The following is a 16,330-nucleotide window of genomic DNA, read 5'->3' as shown; positions in this document are numbered from 1 at the left end:
CGTGGCAAGCCACCACTCCACCTAAATAGTTCTGACAAATTACTAGGAAAACACTCTATTTTATATACAGTAGTGTTGTGAGATGAGCGAGTAAACTGTATAGGACAAACATTCAAAACATGGAATGAAACACAGGGACATTTTTTAGGAAACACATTAATTTGTGAATTTTGTCAACAAATTGTCCTAGTATTGTCAAACTTCAGTTAAAAACAAAAATATCTGACCAATTTAAATCTCATACAATTGCGTGGTATTATACGAGCCTATAAACATGTTTATTGGGAGCAGAAAGGGTGGATGAAGGGGGTAGTTGCCTGCCAGGAGGTTTGCGGGAGTGCTTAACCTCTTCACTACCATAGCGGTGGGAACCGCTATAGTAATGAAGGGGTTAACCAATCCCGCTACCAACCCAGTAGGCCTAACCACCCACCCTTGGGGCAATTACCCCCTTCATCCAATCACTTTACCCCCAATAAACGTTAAAAAAACACAACCTCCCTAATACCCCCAACAACCCCCCAAATACATACAGTACAGTACAGTACAGTAATGGACAAAATTACTATTATCCAGATCCGGATAATAGTACATTTGCAAATTCAAAATAAAACAATATACAGCAGCATAAAGTAAATAAAACTTCTACTTACCCCTGCCAGGATGAAGTACATCCTCATAAGCGTCCATGTCTTCCATTGACAGGAACTCTACAAGAAAATATACCTAATGGCCCCTAACCCCTTAATCACCTTACTGATTAGTAACTCTATAGTAATTAAGGGTTTAACCCCCCTCCCCTGTTATCCAACTGGAGGCCTAACCATCCACCCCAGTACAAGTACCCCATCCTCTACCTATTGATTGGCACAGTTGTACATCATGCCCATATAATATGGGCATGATAAGCCACAATAGCAGTGTCAGGATCGGACACAGGCCCTGCCTCCCGGCTGCATCATGTGGCGTCATGACAGACACACGCCAGGCACCACCTGCGTGCATGCGCCGCACAAGGCAGAGCCCAATAGCGATGAGCTCCAAGCTCCGCCCTCCTGATGCGCCTGTTGGTGACACTGGCAGTGTGTGCTGCACGCACGCTGGGCTGTTTGCAATAAAACTAGGATCAACATCAGCTGCTCATCACCTGCTATGCATTACCTTCCCTCCTACAGTATCAGCACACAAATTATCTTTGATGACCTCCCTCCCTACAGCCTTCCTATTGGGCCCGGTCCTTTATATGCTCAGTCAGCCCCCCGGAAAGTTGCTGAACATAAACTTTGTTTTATGTACCTGTGTTTGCTACTAGCTACTCGTTGCCATTGGTTTACTTTGTCTTTCGTTGTAATCTCAGCTCGTACCTGGACCTCTGCCTAGATGAAGGCGGTGGTAGATTGGCATTGTCCCATGACGATCAAAGCCGTGCAGAAGTTCCTGGGGTTTGCTAACTATTATCGAAGATTTATTCAAAATGTCTACTCCGTGGTTGCGCCAATTACGGCCCTGACACAAAAAGGAGCTGATCGAGTGCTTTGGTCTCCTGAAGCTACTATGGCTTTCAAAAAAATTAAGAAAGTCTTTGTCTCAGCACCTGTGCTTGTGCACCTGATCCAGGACTACCCTTCACACTCAAGGTGGATGCCTTTGATGTCGGGGCCGGAGCTGTGTGGTCTCAAAGAAAGACCCCTTAGGCCAGACTTCAACCTCGCGCTTTCTTTTCTAAAAAAAATTCTTCCACTGAACAGAATTATGACTTGGGGAACCGTGAACTCCTGGCCATTAAGATGGCCTTAGAAGATATAGAGAATCCCGTCACCATACTGACTAATCATAAGATTCTATTGTATATTGAAGGTGCACGTCACCTGGGGTCTCGACAGGCACGTTGGTCTTTGTTTTTCTCTCGATTCAACTTCATCATTTCTTACCTTCCTGGCTCTAAGAATGTAAAGGCAGATACTCTCTCCTGACAATTATTGGTAGAGGACAACATGGAGAATCATCAGGAGACTATAATTCTCAATCTTGTATACTCTCAGCCAACACCTTTGACACTTTACAGGACATCACAAAAGCTCAAGCTTTTGTTCCAGAGTGCCTCAATGTGCCTGAGGGGCGTTTATTCACGGCACCTACTTTCAACAGGAAAGTACTGGAATGAGGTCATGCACCCCAAAGTTCTGGTCACCCAGGTACAAGGAGGACCATCAACCTCCTGGAATGGACCATCTGGTGGCTAGGAATGCGCAAAGATATAAAGAACTTAATCACTGCATGTGCCACTTGCGCTCAGAACAAGACTTCTCACAATAGACCTTCAGGTCTTCTCCAAACTTTCCCGATCCCGGATTGTCCGTGGACTCACTTTTCCATGGACTTTATTGTAGAATTGCCTATGTGTAAGGGGATGAATACTATTTTGGTGGTGATCGACCGCTTCTCCATGAAGGCTCACTTTATCCCTCAGAAGGGTTTGCCCAACGCTCTCAGATTATCTGAAGTTTTCATCAGGGAGATTTTTCATCTTCATGGAAGATCTCTAGTCATTGTCTCAGATCGTGGATCACAGTTCATTTCTATATTCTGGAGGGCCTTCTGCCAACAACTGGGCATTGTCCTTTAGTTCAATTCCGGATACAATTTTCAAACCAATGGAATCCCTCATCCCTGGACGGACCAATCAATCCCTCGAGCAGTTCATCTGCTGTTTCATTTTGGACGCTCAGGACAATTGATCGGACCTTCTGCCATTGGCTGAATTTTCCCATAATAATTTGTGAAACGAATCCACACAAGAATACCCCTTCTTCACTAGCTATGGATTTCATCCTTCAGCCCTCCATACCTCAGTCCCCAAATCTGGGGCTCCAGCAGCGGAGACAGGATTCAATATCTTCAGGAGTCCTGGGAAATAATTCAGGAAAACTTAAGAAACGACATCTCTATGCAAAAGAGGCAGACAGACCGTCATCGTCGTGAGACTCCCACTTACAGACCAGGTCAAAAGCTCTGGCTTTCGACAAAGTACATCCACCTGAAGGTACCCACCCCAAAGTTGGCACCGAGGTTCATTGGACCTTTCGTCGTCACCAAAAAGGTTTATCCAGTGGCCTACCACTTGAAGCTGCCAGCCTCGATGAAGATACCATCAGTGTCCCTGCTGAAACCTTTCATTCAGGATGCTCACTCATCAGATCCGGGTTCACCTGCTCAACCTATCCAAATAGAAGGTCAGCAAGAATTTGAGGTCCAGCCTATCCTGGATTCCAGAATCTCCAGGGGAGGACTAAAGTATCTGGTACATTGGAAGGGTTTCAGTCCTGAGGAACGTGAATGGATTCCCCGGGAACAATTATACGTCTCATGGCTTATCCGGGCCTTTCACCTTAAGTATCCTTCCAAATCATCCCTGGGTCGCTCGGAGGTCGCCCCTGACGGGGGGTACTCTTAGGATCGGGCTTAGGCCTCGCCTCCCAGATACAGCACGCAGCATCATGACAGACGCATGCCAGGCACCACCCGCGTGCACATGCCGCACAAGGAAGAACCCAGGAGGGATGGACTCCAAGCTCTACCCTCCTGTCACGCCCACTGGTGCTCAGTCAGCCCCTAGGCAATTGGCTGAGCATAAACTTTGTTTTATGTACCTGTGCTTGCTACTGGCTACTAGTGCAATTGGATTGAACCTGTACCATCTGACTCTAAAATTTGATGTCACAGGCCTGTCCCGTCTCATTTTAGCTTAAGAAGCTGTCGAGTCAACATCTGTTTTGGATTTAACATGGGGTCCAATGGTATACAATTGAAAGAAGATTCATGATGGAAGAAAAGAAGATAGAAGGTTTTTTTGTTTTTACCTGATGGCGTAGCATCGCTGAGGATGGAGGAGGATGGCGTCATTGGTCGATACCTTCCTTATACGCCGGGATTCAGAGGATGAAGACATTTGAAGGTAGGAAAAATAGTGAATGTATGTAATTTAAAATTTTCAGGGTTTTTTATAGTATTTTTTTAATATTATGTTTTTACTTGCCCATTGACTGCTTATGTATTTATCTATGCCCCTTTAGAGTATAGCTAAATACAGTGACAAACAATTCTTTTTTTGGCAAATGTTTGTTTTGAATTAATGGTTAAGTTTTCTATTTCTGTTACTTGTTTTGGGCTAATTGTTATGTATTTGTTGGGCTTTTTTTATTACATTTTCTGATTGTTTAGGCCTTTAATTTAATTATTTTGTAAGGGTTTAGGGGGCCATTAGATTGTATTTTTTATTATTTTGTTCCTGCCTATGGTGGACATGGACACGGAGCATGGTGATGAGGACGCCCTTCATCCTGGCAGGGGTAAGTAGACGTCTTATTTACTTGATGATGCTAAAACTTGATTGTTTTATTTTGAATGGACAAATGCAGTATTATTCAGATCTGGATATAGTAATTTTGCACATTACTGTACTGTAATGGTAGTTGTGGATAAAGGGGGTTGCCCTTTCCTTGCCATTGCGTTACCTTTGCTCCCATTGAGGGCATAGGTAACCACTCTGGCAATGAATGGGGATATTGTTTAGTATTGTGTTTTAATGTTTATTGTGGGTAGCGGGGATGGGTGAAGATGGTATTTACCCTGCGGTGGGTGTTTATACCTACCGGGTGGGTAGCGGGAGGGTTAACCCCTTCATAAACTTAGTGGTATTCAATCTTCACGCAACCCTCCTCCCCCCCCCCTAAGGTAATGAAGCTGCCTGTAAATTCATTTTTCATGCATCGGATTGATGCTGGGTGTCTCTGATGCTGGTATTAATGTGTATCAGCTCCGGAGACCGACGGCATCAATGCTGGCGAGAAGAATCTAGGATAAAATTGCAATTCCAGAGCCCCTATAAGATAATCAAGGCTACTAGAATTGCACAATTTTATCAAAATTGCGATTTGTGGCTACTTGCTGGCTACTGTGCGATGTGTTTGGCCTGGAGCCAGAAATCACAATATAAAGCTCTCGCCGCACAATTTAACCAACTTATGAAGGCTTTCTGTATAGATACCTTGCGAGAACTCCTCAAAAGCCTCGATAAGTTGCTTATCGAGGCTACTAGAATAGGCCCCAAAGCCTCACCGTGGATGACGGATAAAATGTGATGACCAGCAGGAGAGTAGATTATGTACTGTATAGCAAGCTAGGCACGTTTGTACAAAGCAATACCTACTATAGTTAACAAGAGAGCAACAGTATGTCCAACTTTAGGAGCCATTTTTTCCATCTCCTTCCAGGTTTTCCCCTTACATGGTTCCCATGGCATCTGGTGGGTATATTTTGCACACAGTTATCACTGCTTTTTATCTTGAAAAACATTTATTGTTAACAATACTAAAAAAAGGGATGGTCAAAAATGTATAAGTATATACATATCCAAAAAAACTACTCTTTAAGTATGACCATGTATGCACATATACATTAATGTACCTATTAGTATGTACAGTGTTGTTTGGTACCGTGGTTACCAAATGTATTTTAATTTTTAATATTTCATTTCTCTGCAATGGATCAAGCAAATTCTCTGAAAATGTAGTAAAAGTTTCAAAATACAGCTGAACCCCCGTTATACGCGGTGCTCGGGGTCCACTTGCTCCAACCGCCTGATAACAGGGATCACGAAAAATAAAATAAAAAATAAATGGCCGCTGCGATCAGGGGACCCGGAGGCACCCCCACTCAGACTTGCCCGGAGCAGGGTGCTGGGGATCCGACACCACAGGTGGTGGTGGTGGTGGTGGTGTGTCTGTCTCCGTGTGTCTGTCTGTCTCCGTGTGTCTGTCTGTCTCTGTGTGTCTGTCTGTCTCTGTGTGTCTGTCTGTCTCCGTGTGTCTGTCTGTCTCTGTGTGTCTGTCTGTCTCCGTGTGTATGTCTGTCTCCATGTGTCTGTCTGTCTCCGTGTGTATGTCTGTCTCCGTGTGTATGTCTGTCTCCATGTGTCTGTCTGTCTCAGTGTGTCTGTCTGTCTCAGTGTGTCTGTCTGTCTCACTGTGTCTGTCTGTCTCAGTGTGTCTGTCTGTCTCTGTGTGTCTGTCGTCTACGTGTGTCTTTCTGTCTCCGTGTGTCTGTCTGTCTCCATGTGTCTGTCTGTCTCCATGTGTCTGTCTGTCTCAGTGTGTCTGTCTGTCTCAGTGTGTCTGTCTGTCTCAGTGTGTCTATATGTCTCAGTGTGTAGGTAGCAATAAAGCATTGAATTGTAGAGAGAAAAAATTAAATAAAAAAATGGCCGTCGCGATCAAGGATTCCGACCACAGGTACAGTATTTAACACTTTGCAATGGTGTGTGTGAGATTTTGTGTGTGTGTGTGTGTGTGAACCTTTAATAGGATGTGCACAATAAAATAATGATGGACAAACAAAGACGTGTTGACATCTCATAAATAAACGCTCAGTTAGATACTAGGATATAGTAGAGCCCAGCTATTATGGATAGATAACCTTAATATTTGGTATATTGACCCCTGGAGGGGATATAATAATGTATATTACAGTATATAGTACAGTAGCTATGGTGCTAAAATACCTAGCTCTGTCTAAATCTAGGGGCACAGGGTCTTCTGAGTTGCCCAAACCCTATGTCAGATTGGGGCAATGTAGATAGATCAATAGGGGTAAACTAATATTGTGTATTGAAAATAAGCCCCCATATTGAACAGGCCACGGGGTCTACTAAGGTAGAAATAGATACTGGACTATATATATAGTCTAACCTGACATTTATATATCATTCTAATAAGGACCAGCATCTATTTTTATATACTGCACCGACACACTTTATTCGAGCAAATACCCGGTATGTACCTGGCAGATACCTGGAATGCGCCACTCCTAACCTCTGACAAGCCCCGTTGCATTTGCCTTCCCAGCCTGGGTTCATGCCTGGGTGATGGGCGGCTGATCTGTTAAATGATAATGATTAGGATTTAATAGGCTGCAATGCTTCGCGTGTCTACCAGATGGCATAAATTCATGAATTGTAATGCAGTTTATATATATATACTGTGCAGTATTGCAGCCAGCGGGAATAAAATGCTTCAATCCCTGCTTGGAAAATAACTCAATGTACTCGGGCAGAAAACAGTCACAAACCTCAATACACCCGGGTATATCCGAATTCGTGGGACTAGCCAAGCTCGAATAAAGTGTGTCGCCAGTGTATATACTATGAGTGTGTGTGTGTGTGTGTGTGTGTGTGTGTGTGTGTGTGTGTGTGTGTGTGTGTGTGTGTGTGTGTGTGTGTGTGTGTGTGTGTGTGTGTGTGTGTGTGTGTGTGTGTGTGTGTGTGTGTGTGTGTGTGTGGCTGGACATGGCAAATCCTTGAAGTTTGCCTCCAAAAAAACGTAGCCACGCTAACACCGTGTTATAAGAGGATCATGCTATAATGGGATTGAGCTGTAGTACATTTAATATTTTGTATCAAGAATCTGGTCAATTTTTTTTATCACCTCAAAAAACAAATAATTAATTCCAAGATGAGGGCTGCACCAATTAGATTGAAATTTGTGACAGGTCTAAGTTAGGATGGCAGAATGGTACCCTCATATTTTCATTAGAATCACTCAAGGCATTTGACCTGTGGAGAGAGAGCACACAAACAAAATCACAAACATAACCAAAGAGATCATAAAGTCTAGTGGAAGTACTCATTTTGCTCACACGCTCTTTCAATCATTTAAAAAATATAATGAACTACTTAAATATAAAATTAACAACATATATGTTGAACATAACTATAATTTTACAATGTTAGCCGCCTATTTTATTTTTAAATGCTGCTTGTTAAAAAATATGCTGTAACATTACTGTAAACCAGTTTTCAGACACATAAAAATATCCGTATAGTTGTCAAGAATTTGGGCATTTCATGAATTATATATATACAAACTTATTAACAATTGAAACTGAAAAAAGGACTACATTTAGACAGTTTATCAAATTTAATCACACAATTAGCACAACCCAATTTTAAATTTGAACCTTAATTTGCATAAAATGCCTCAAAATCATATGAATATATATTATTTGCCAAAAAAAGACCATATTACAAAACGGTATGAAAGATGTATATTGCATTTATCTATGATTATGGAGGAAGGTTATGAATTAAATTTGGAAGTAAACTGCCTCTGGTACATAATAGTGCATAACATTGACTGCGGTAAACATAAATTACAATTCAGATAACTACAAAGAGTGAGAATAACAATGTCACAAGATTTCATTAGTCCTTTGAATACAGTAGGTCAGACTGAAAGCATGTGCAGTACACACACACACTTACATACAAAGGCCCTTATTCTATAATGTGCAATAGCACCAACAAGGCTTTCTGTGCAGTAGCGCTGGATCGGCGCTTTTGCACTTTAGAAAATCATGACGAAAGGGGGTTATTCATTGAACTTTGATAAGCCAAATCAGGGCACTATCGCAGTCAAGTGGGAGTCTTTTCCGGTTGCGATTAGCGGAGTGGCGGGACCTGCGACGGTGGTCCAAAGTGCCCGGGAGAAGATTCCCTTCAGTCTGACTCTGAATGCATATGAGAGGACTGAACTACTTTTGCTGAGCCTTTTTGTCTCCTGCTTGATGTAAGTAGGTTTCTAATTTTACCCAGTTGGATCAGCTATCATCAGCTTCACACCCCCTGTGTATGTTATATTTTGTTTTATCATGTATGCAGTATTTTAATTAAATTGGTTGTTTTTGAGATTTACATCAGGTTTTTGCTTTGTATTTTGTTTTAGGTATTATTGCTGTATGTGTATGTCAAGTTTTGTTAGTCTAGTGTTTTGTAGCAGTTCATCATCAGCAGTTTGTATGGTATGCACTATGATTGTGTATTTTTGTCTTTGTGTTTCCTTCCACATGATATGAGAATTCTTTCAAGCAAAGTCTGAAGAATCCTGGAATTTGGACTGGACATTTTTTGAGTGGTCAGAATATATATCTGTTTTATCACTATTTTTTGTTGGTTTTCTTGGCGCCGGATTTTTCTTTTTTTTCTTGCATATTTATGATTTGATTAACTATTCATGTCTGGCAGCCTCCTTTTTATTGTAAGAATTGTTTATATAACTTTTAGAGTGTATGTTACACCTAATTTTGTTTAACATTAGCACTATTAGCACTACCTTTTTTATCACAGTATATATTTAGTTATATTTATTTATTTATAAAATGTTTTACCAGGAAGTAATACATTGAGAGTTACCTCTCGCTTTCAAGTATGTCCTGGTTACAAATACAGTTACACAAGTGAGCAGGGTATACATTATATACAAGACATAGCATGCACAGTTAGAGATAATATATATTATCGGCGTACAGTATGTAACAGTTACAGACCAGATTAAAATGTGAGATAGCTTTTGTTTTGAAATAACTTAGACTGGCAGTGGCTGTGAGAGTCTCCAGTGGGTTGTTCCAGTTTTGGGTGCACGGTAAGAGAAGGAGGAGCGGCCAAATACTGTATAGGGGCCTTGTAACAAGGGATTTATCCCTTTTCAAAAATGTGCCTCTAATCCAGCAGTGTGGTGGTTAACTGCTGGTAGACAATTAACCAACATCACTTGGCTGATTACAGGTGTCAGAAAAAGCCTGCCTCTGAGACAGGAAGAGATATTCTTCCTGAGCTCACACGTGAGCTGAGCTGACCTAGGAAGCAGAAACACCATGGAATTCCTTAGTCTCAAACGTGACGTGGGGCTGAACCAAGGAAAGACTGCACGGTCTTGAGCTGCAGAGATCTGCACGCTGCCAGCAAGACACAAGGAACAATACTTCTAAACCTGAATCCTGACATAGCCTTATCACACAAGGGTGTGAACACCAGGAGAACAGAGAAGCCTTCCCCTACAGCTACAAGAGACAGATAAGACTTTTCTTATAAGACTGTTATCTATGTCTATATGTATAAATGTCTCTATGATTTGGGCTGGTGAATCGCTGGGCTAACCACGCAGTTAAAGAGAGCTGGACTGCAAGTGTAGATATACTCCAAAGTGGAGCAGGATTTGTTTGGCTCACTATTTTTCATATGTTTTGCTGTGTTTAAAACGACAGGCACAATAAAGCCTTATTTTAATTTCACCTTTAAAACAGTCTCCATTGCGTACCTCTGCACATGTCCTCTTAAGGCCTATTCACTAAACCTCGATAAAATCAATGCATTGGTGAGCGACTTTGCATTGTTTTACCACACTCTAAAACATGTGTGCAAAACGGTATTCACTAAGAAAAATAGTGCAGTCAAAAAATGCAAGATCGCATTTCTTTTTTTTTCAAGTCTTATCGCAGTGAAACTGTTTGTTTAAACTGCAGCTTGGAAGAGCTGCATGGAGAAGCTGCGTCTCCAAGCAAGGTTCTTACAGGCGATCATGCAGTTTAAATATTCATTTTATTAATAGTGTACGGGAGCAGGGGGTCTTCAGACCTGAACTGCATTGATTTCAGCCTCGGGGACCCCCTGCTTCATGAGTTACAGGACCCATTATGTGGTGCCAGTATCCCCGACATTTTTTAATCCACTGCGTCTCTGACCCACGTAACCAGGGGATTTAAATACTGCAGGAGATACCGGCACCACATACCTGTATCTCGTGAATTAGGGTGTCCCTGAGGCTGAAATTAATGCTCAGGAGACCCCTGGCTTCCGCACACCTACCTTTGACCAAGTACGCACTTCATTCACCCCCTCTACCCCCAATAAACATTAAAATACCTAATACTTACCAATACACAGATAATATGGACATGGTTTACCACTATGTTAAGCTACAAAGAAAAAAGTGGGTATGTGCCGAGCACACACATTTTAAATGAAACTTCCTTGTCTTTTGTCATTGTTTTGTCACAGAAACTGTATTTGTGATGGTGATGTTTTTAATTAAAAATCAATACACAATTTAATGCCAAAATGCAAAGAAGTTTGACTTAGTACGCGCGTGTGCGGCACACACACCCTGTTTTTGCAATTTGCACTCTTATATTTATAGTACAGTAACTGTGAATTCCTTTTGCGTCTGTGTGTCTCTGTGTGTGCTTCTTCTGCGCATGCGCATGGCACCAGTGCCCACTGCGCATGCGCAGCTGAACCAGCGCCTACTGCATATGCATGCCTAATCGGCGCCTACTGCACATGCACACTTAACTGGAGCCTACTGAGAAAGTGCACTGACCCAGTGCTTACTGCACTAGCCTGCGACTACTGCGCAGGCACACAGTAATAGGAGCATTGCGTTGAGCGTCAAGCGTTGGTGCTGTGAAGACATCAAAGGTTAGAAATACATGGATTGTATTTTTTATTTAATTGTGCATTTTTTTTAATGCCCATTGACTGCCAATGTGTTTATCTATGCCCTTTTCTGGATATAGGTAAACACAGTAACAAGCAATGCATTTTTAGGCAAATGTTGTTTTTATTTTATTGCAATGTATTGTATTTTTTGTTATGTGTTTTTTTAGGTTTCCCATTAATAATAATAGCATGTTCTTGTATAGCCCCGCTAGTTTTACGCAGCGCTTTACAGAGACTTTTTTTTTTCAACATTCATTTAGAATTTTACCTAACAAATCATCTTATAATATTCAATCACACAGTTAATATAAATAACATTTTTTACAACAAAATTAAGTGGATATTAATTTCTGGTTGACCTGCACCCAAAATCCAAGGTAACCACACCTTCTGAAAATCTGCGCAAGTGTCATTATTAAGACTAACCAATTTTTCCATGCAGCAAATCTGACAGAGACTTTTTGTTGTTGACTGCCAATGTTTTTATCTACGCCCCTTTAAGAGTATAGATATGAACCGTGACAAGCAATGTATTTTTTTGCAAATGCTTTTTTTAAATTTCATTGTTATGTATTATATTTGTGTTGCTTGTTATTTTTAGGTTGCCCATTAACTGCCATAGGGGCAAAAATGTCCATATTATTTGTGCTTGGTGTACCACTGTGCACATCAATTGGTTTATTGGCATTTTTAATTTTTTTTTAAATGTCATGTGTTTATTTTGTGCTTGTATTTTTTTATAGCTTGCCCATTCAATGCCATAGTGGAAAACCATGCCCATATGGGCACGGTGCACCACTGTGCCAGTCAATTGGTTTATTGGTATTTTGGGGGGATTGCAATGTAAATTATTTTATTCAGTGCTTGTTTTTTTATTTGTAGATTGCCCATTTGTTGCTATTGTAGCAAACCATGGCCATATTATGGCATGATTTATCACTGTGCCAATAAGTGGGTGGAGGGTGGGGGTAGTTGCCCCGGGGAGGGTGGGTTTTATTTTAATATTGCTGCCCACAGAGGATGAGGAGGATGCTGAGGAGGACGAGGACAGCCTTCATCCTGGCTGGCGTAAGTACAACTTTAATTACCTTTAAGCTGGCTGGTTTTATTTTTAATGGAAAAATGCATTATTAGCCATATCTGGATAGTAGTAATTTGTCCATTACTGTAATGTATGTGTTGGTGTTGGGGGGGTTATATTTATGATTGAACTGTAATGTTTTTTTGAATGAGGAAAAGCACTATTAGCTATAATTGGTTAATACAGTACCACTTTTACCCATTCCTGTTGTTTGTGGGTGGGTGAAGGTGGTAGTTACCCCAGGTTGGTGTTTATGCCTTGGGGTAGGGTATTGCGAAGGGCTTAACCCCTTATTACCTTAGCGGTTGTAACCACTAATGTTGTGAAGGGATTTACTTCTATGCCTAAACACCCACCTTGGAGAAACTGCAAATTTCACCCACTCCCTGTACCAACAACAAAGCAGTGCCTGCTACATAATCCTTTCATTACCATAGCGGTTAAACGCTAAGGTAATGAAATTGGCTGCAATTTTATTTTTATTGCATAGGATCGATACCGGAGGCTGGTGGGACACACGAAGACCTTTGGGGACCCCCTGGGAACCCACTAGCACCTCCGGAGATATGGGACCCGTGCGAGAACCTTAGGACCTACAGGAATCGCCATGGACCTGTTGTGACCAATGAAAACCTGCAAAGATCTCAGGGGCTCCCACAAGTCTCCGGGGGGTCCCCATAGGCCTCCGCTATAAATCCTGTGCAGTAAAATTAAAAGAAACTCCTTTTATCCATCTTGCAATATCTTTAACGCCAGCCTTTAGCTGGCAAGAAAATATTGCAAGTTTTTAAAGTATGATATGCTTATCACTTCTTAGTGAACAAAATTGTAATAAAAAGATGATTTACTCACAGATTTCTTTAAAGTTTTCAGCGGGTCTTTAGCATCGGGCGTGCACACGTCCACAGGATATGGAACAGATAAACACCGCCCACGGGGGATGAAAACAGAGGTGCACAACCGCAAAGAATTTATGGAAGCTGGGTCACGATCAAAAATGTATTCACTGCTATAGCATTACAATAAAAACATCCTTCAGGAGCAGAAACACTCTGACTTGCGCTTTGTCGAAGAGTTGCTATGCTTCTGTTGATACAAAATATATAGGAGTCCTAATGCCAATAGTACACGCCCCTAGTGCACGAGCATGACTGCACCCCAGAAGAAGTGGGAAACAAAAACAAGTCATGGCGAGACTGATGGGGTGGTGACCATGGTAAATTGAACTGCTATCATATACATGTAAAACACATAAACGCATTCAAAACAATAAAAATGCATGAATATGCATGAAGAACAGCAAACAGAGCAAAACAGAACAGTACAAAAACGATTCGAATTAGTCTAGAAGATACTAATGCAATGGATGCTTGATAAATATCTAATGTATATAATATATCTTATGCATTACATAGGTAGTTATTAACAAATAATAATAATAATAATAATAATAATAATAATAATAACAATAATAATAATATTAATAATAATAATAACATATCTATCATATGATTAACAAAATCATATCATATCTCTTAACAAAAGAGCTTTGACGATCACCTTTCCTGATGGCTAGCGTAATTAATTCCAGACCACTGAAGGTGAAATAATTAATATCACATCGGGGCATTCTGAAAAATGTCTCGATACTGGATATCATGTTTTCTTATTGTTCTAAGGTGATCCATAATTCTCACCTTCAGTGGTCTGGTAGTTCTTCCAATATATTATTTGCCACATCCACATGATCATTTATATATGACAAAATTACTATTACAAGTGATGATATTTTTTATCTTAAATTTGTCATTATTCATTTTAGATTTAATTGACTGTATTGGTTTGGCATATCAACAGATACTGCAAAAACCAAATTTGAAAAAGCCTGTTGGGGCTATGAATTTATTAGTCCGAGAGACTGGAGATGTGTAGAGGCGTGGTGATACAGATGCAGCCACCAGTATTAGAACACTTACCTGGGAAATTCTGGGAGATTCTGGGGCAGTCTCACAGAAATGCCTCAACATTTCAGTGAGATTCTTAAGGGCCCATCAGATTAACACAGTGGGGGGTCCCTGCAGTTCCATTCAAACTGAATGGGACTGCAGGGACTCCTGCTGTGTTAATCCGATGGACCATTAAGAATCTCACAGAAATGTTGAGGCAATGTTGCAGCAATGTTGAGGCATTTATTGTGAGACTGCCCCGAAATTTTCCAGGCAAGTGTTCTTATATTCGTGGCTGTATCTGTAGATGTGTGGCTAATGTTCTTGCCTTTTTAAATACAAATCTGGGTTTACTTTGTATAATAGATGACAATCCTGAATCAAGTTTCAACACATCCCAGTGTCTACAGATAATACGTTTAATTTCGTCAGCATGTCTATTGTATTACGTAATAAAGGAAAGCTGAATATCATAATTTGTATTAATTAATCTTTGTGGTTTAAGTAAAGTAGTTCTATTTGTGAAGTAAGTATTATCAAATGCAAGTTGTACCTGTATGTCTAGTATCTTGTAACCCCTTTGTTGTTCTACAAATAGCTCATCATTGGAACAAATTCGTTTCAATCTCAGGAATTGCCCTTTCGGGATTCCTCTGATTAAAGATTTGGGGTGTCCACTCGTGGCTTTTAAAAAGGCATTTTTAGAATTAACCTTTCTAAAAATATCTGTTTGGATCCTGTTATTGATATCGATAAAGAGAGAGATATCCAAGTTGTCGATGTGATGAGGATGCATAGAATAAGTGAATTGCAAATTTGAAGTTATTGATATTCAGAGATCCAACAAAGTCTTCTAATATAGATACTCCTCCTTCCCAAATAAGAATAAGGTTGTCGATATTACCACGGTAGAATTTAATGTTTGACTGAAATGGATTGGTGTCACCATAAATTAAAGTGCTCTCCCATGTGCCCATGAATAAGTTTGTGTAAGAAGGTGCAAAGGAAGTGCCCATAGCAGTGCCCTGTGATTGTAAGTAGTAGTGATTGTCAAACATAAAATAATTGTGTGTGAGAAGATAAAGGATGGATTCTGTGATAAAGGTGTTTTGAGCTGGTGAAAGAAGTGATTGATTGAGATTGTGTTGGACTGCTATGATGCCTTGTGTGTAATCGATTACGGTGTAAAGTGATGTGATATCTAAAGTGACCCATAGAAATTGAGAAGACCACGTGAAATTGGAAAGAGAATTTAGAAGATCTGTAGAGTCCCTGAGGTAAGAAGGTAAATCATAAACTAAGGGTTGCAAAAATGTATCAACATATTTAAATAATCTCTCACCCAAGAAACCTATACTTGATATTATAGGTCTGCCTGGAGTTTGGTGAACCTTGGGCAAGTGATGGAAAATTGGGATAGTGGGATATTTTACAAACAAAAATGCTCTTTCTAGCTCATTGATAACTTGCAGAATGGTCCCCAAATCTAGAATGTTTTTTAACTGATTAGTGAAAGATAGAAGTGGCGGTCATTCAATTGTCTTAGGGCCTCTTTTTTATAATCAAAAGAATCTTGAATGACAATGGCTCCGCCCTTATCTGCATTTTTAATGATTATTTTGTCATTGGCCTTGTGGTTTTTAAATTGGATTAGCTCCTCTTTAATTAAATTGTTATAATGATGGGAAGAAAATCTATGACCCTGTGACATTGCTAAGAGATCTCTCTCTACGAGTGCTTCAAATGTTTTGACGTGTTCCTTTTGATGTATGTTGGATAAAAATTGATTTATTTTTAAATTCTGAATTGACAAAGCCAACTAGAAAAGAAGAAAGATATTTGATAGCAGTTCAATTTACCATGGTCACCACCCCATCAGTCTCGGCATGACTTATTTTTGTTTCCCACTTCTTCTGGGGTGCAGTCATGCTCGTGCATAGGGGCATTAGGACTCCTATATATTTTGTATCAACA

The sequence above is a fragment of the Ascaphus truei genome, chromosome 2, assembly GCF_040206685.1.
Source record: "Ascaphus truei isolate aAscTru1 chromosome 2, aAscTru1.hap1, whole genome shotgun sequence".
NCBI lineage: Eukaryota > Metazoa > Chordata > Amphibia > Anura > Ascaphidae > Ascaphus > Ascaphus truei.
The sequence above is the reverse complement of the archived record's forward strand: the minus strand, read 5'-3'. Positions refer to the sequence as shown.